The 3448-nt window shown below is 51.7% G+C and overlaps 1 pseudogene; it reads right to left on the bottom strand.

Annotated features, from left to right (window-relative positions):
* Positions 1-2294: 2294 nt before the first annotated feature.
* Positions 2295-3448, bottom strand: part of LOC115777280 (probable E3 ubiquitin-protein ligase HERC1) — an 8241-nt pseudogene continuing 7087 nt past the window's right edge.

Here is a 3448-nt window from a genome sequence, read left to right as displayed (position 1 = left end):
CACTTCATCCTACAGCATCTGGACTCCCAGGGAACCTACGCCAGGATCCTCTTTGTGGCCTTCAGCTCTGCCTTCAACACCATCATCCCTGATCTCCTCCAAGACAAGCTGTCCCAGATGAACGTGCCAGATCCCATCTGCAGGTGGATCATTGACTTCCTGATGAACAGGAAGCAGCATGTGAGGCTGGGGAAGAATGTCTCGGACTCCCGGACCATCAGCACCGGCACTCCTCAGGGCTGTGTCCTCTCTCCTCTGCTCTTCTCCCTGTATACCAACTGCTGCACCTCTGACCACCAGTCTGTCAAGCTTATTAAGTTTGCAGACGACATGACTCTCATCGGACTCATCTCAGACGGGGACGAGTCGGGCCTACAGGATGGAGGTCAAACGTCTGGCATCTGGTGCAGCCACAATAACCTGGTACTGAACGCCCAGAAGACAGTGGAGATTATAGTGGACTTTAGGAAGCACACAGCCCCTCTACCCTCCATCATCCTGACTGACACCCCCATCACCACAGTGGACTCTTTCGCTTCCTGGGAACTACCATCACCAGGACCTCAAGTGGGAGCCCACCATCACCTCTGTTGTCAAAAAGGCCCAGCAGAGGATGTACTTCCTGCGGCAGTTGAAGAAATTCAACTTGCCAGCAAGGACCATGGGTGCAGTTCTATACTGCCATCATTGAGTCCATCCTCACCTCCTCCATCACTGTGTGGTACGCTGGAGCCACCACTAGGGACAAACAGAGACTACAGCGCGTTGTGCACTCTGCTGAGAAGGTGATGGCTGTAACCTCCATCTCTCCAGGACCTGTACACCTCCAGGACACTGGGGCGTGCAGGTCGGATCCCAGCCGACCACTCTCACCCTGGGCACAGACTTTTTGACCCTCTCCCCTCAGGCAGGAGGCTACGGTCCATACGGACCAGAACCTCCCGCATAAGAACAGGTTCTTCCCCTCTGCTGTTGGACTCATGAACAATTACCCTAAGACTGTTACCACCACCCTCCACAAACGCTGATGACCCTATGTCTATGCACCTGTCTGACTGCACTGATGTACATATTAGTGGAATAGTCTACATTCTTTTATCTTTTAATTAGTCTCTGCACTGTATATTTTGTAATTTGTAATATTGTGCTATAGTTATAGCTCTAATATCTCTGATATTTGCAATTTTGTATACTTGTATATTGTCTTATAGTTTTTATACTTATTTGTTTTTTTTCTGTAAGCACGAAGTACCGCAGCAATTTCCTAATGCTGTGAACCGTTTCACCCATATGGCAATAAAAACCTTCTGATTCTGATTCTGATTCTGATTCTGAGTCTGTGTCCTCGACTCCTTCACTGTGTCCAGGTAATTTTTCTCGACTTCTTCCCTGTCTCCAGGCTGTGTCCTCGACTCCTTCACCTTCTCCAGGCTGTGTGCTTAATGCAGTCACTGTCTCCAGGCTGTTGTCCCGACTCCTTCACCATCTTCAAGCTGTGTCCTCGACGCCTTCAAAGTTCCAGGCTGTGTCCTCGACTCCTTACTGTTTCCAGGCTGTGTCACGACTCCTTCACTGTGTCCAGGCAACGTTCTAGAATCCTTCCCTGTCTCAAGGCTCTGTTTCGGACTCCTTCACCATCACAATCTCCAGGTTCTTTCCGCGACTTCTTCACTGTATCCAGGCGGTGTCCACGACTCCTTCACTGTGTCCAGGCAATGTTATACACTTCTTACCTGTTCCAGGCTATGTCTTCACCATCACTCTATGCTCTATTCGAGACTCCTTCCTGTCTCCAGGCTTTTTGTGACTCCTTCACCAACACCATCTCCAGGCTGTGTCCTCGACTCCGTCACTGTCACCAGGCTTTGTCCTCGACTCCTTTATTGTTTCCAGGCTGTGTCCACGACTCCTTCACTGTGTCCAGGCAACGTTCTAGACTCCTTCCCGTCTCAAGGTCTGTTTCTGACTCCTTCACCATCACCATCTCCAGTCTGTGTCCTCGACTCCCACTGTGTCCAGGCAACGTTCTAGACTCCTTCCTGTCTCAAGGGTCTGTTTCTGACTCCTTCACCATCACATCTCCAGGCTGTGTCCTCAACTCCTTCACCTTCTCCAGGCTGTGTGCTGATGCAGTCACTGTCCCAGGCTGTGTCCCCGACTCCTTCACCATCTTCAGGCTGTGTCCTCGACGCCTTCACCGTCTCCAGGCGGTGTCCTCGACTCCTTTACTGTTTCCAGGCTGTGTCCACGACTCCTTCACTGTGTCCAGCAACGTTCTAGAATCCTTCCCTGTCTCAAGGCTCTGTTTCGGACTCCTTCACCATCACAATCCCGGTTCTTTCCGCGACTTCTTCACTGTATCCGGCTGTGTCCTCGACTCCTTCCCTGTTTCCTGCCTGTGTCCACGAATCCTTCACTGTGTCAGGCAACGCTCTAGACTCCTTTCCCTGTCTCCAGGCTGTGTCCACGACTCCTTCACCCTCTCCAGGCTGTGTCCTCGACTCCTTCACTGTCTCCAGGCTGTGTCCTCGACTCCTTCATTGTTTCCAGGCTGTATCCACGACTCCTTCACTGTGTCCAGGTAATGTTCTAGACTTCTTCCCTGTCTCCAAGCTGTGTCCTCGACTCCTTACCTTCTCCAGGCTGTGTACTCGACGCCTTCACCTTCTCCAGGCTGTGTCCTCGACTCCTTCACTGTTTCCTGGCTGTGTCCTGACTCTTTCACTGTGTGCAGGCAACGTTTAGACTCCTTCCCTATCTCCAGGCTTTGTCACGACTCCTTCACTGTGTCCAAGGTAATGTTCTAGACTTCTTTCTGTCTCCAGGCTGTGTGCTCGACGCCATCACCTTCTCCAGGCTATGTGCTTGATGCAGTCACTGTTCCAGGCTGTGTCCTCGACTCCTTATTGTCTCCAGGCTGTGTCCTCGATCCTTCACTGCCTCCAGGCTGTGTCCTCGATCCTTTATGTGTCAAGGCTGTGTCAGACTCCTTCACTGTGTTCCAGGCAACGTTCTAGACTCCTTCAACTGTCTCAAGGGTCTGTTCTGACTCCTTCAACATCACCATCTCCAGGCTGGACCTCGACTCCTTCACTGTCTCCAGGCAGGTCCTCGACTCCTACATGTTTCCAGGCTGTGTCCACGACTCCTTCACTGTGTCCAGGTAAGGTTCTAGACTTCTTTCCTGTCTCCAGGCTGGTTGCTCGACTCCTTCACCTTCCCAGGCTGTGTGCTTGATTGCAGTCACTGTCTCCAGGCTGTGTCCCCGACTCCTTCACCATCTCAGGCTGTGTCCTCGACGCCTTCACCGTTTCCAGGCTGTGTCCTCGACTCCTTACTGTTTCCAGGCTGTGTCCAACGACTTGTTACTGTGTCCAGGTAATGTCTAGAATCCTTCCCTGTCTCAAGGCTGTTTCGGATACTTCCCATCACAATCTCCAGGTTCTTT

Source organism: Archocentrus centrarchus, unplaced genomic scaffold, assembly GCF_007364275.1.
Source record: "Archocentrus centrarchus isolate MPI-CPG fArcCen1 unplaced genomic scaffold, fArcCen1 scaffold_48_ctg1, whole genome shotgun sequence".
Taxonomy (NCBI): Eukaryota; Metazoa; Chordata; class Actinopteri; order Cichliformes; family Cichlidae; genus Archocentrus; species Archocentrus centrarchus.
Note: the sequence above shows the minus strand (reverse complement) of the source record. Positions and strands in the feature narration are given on the sequence as shown.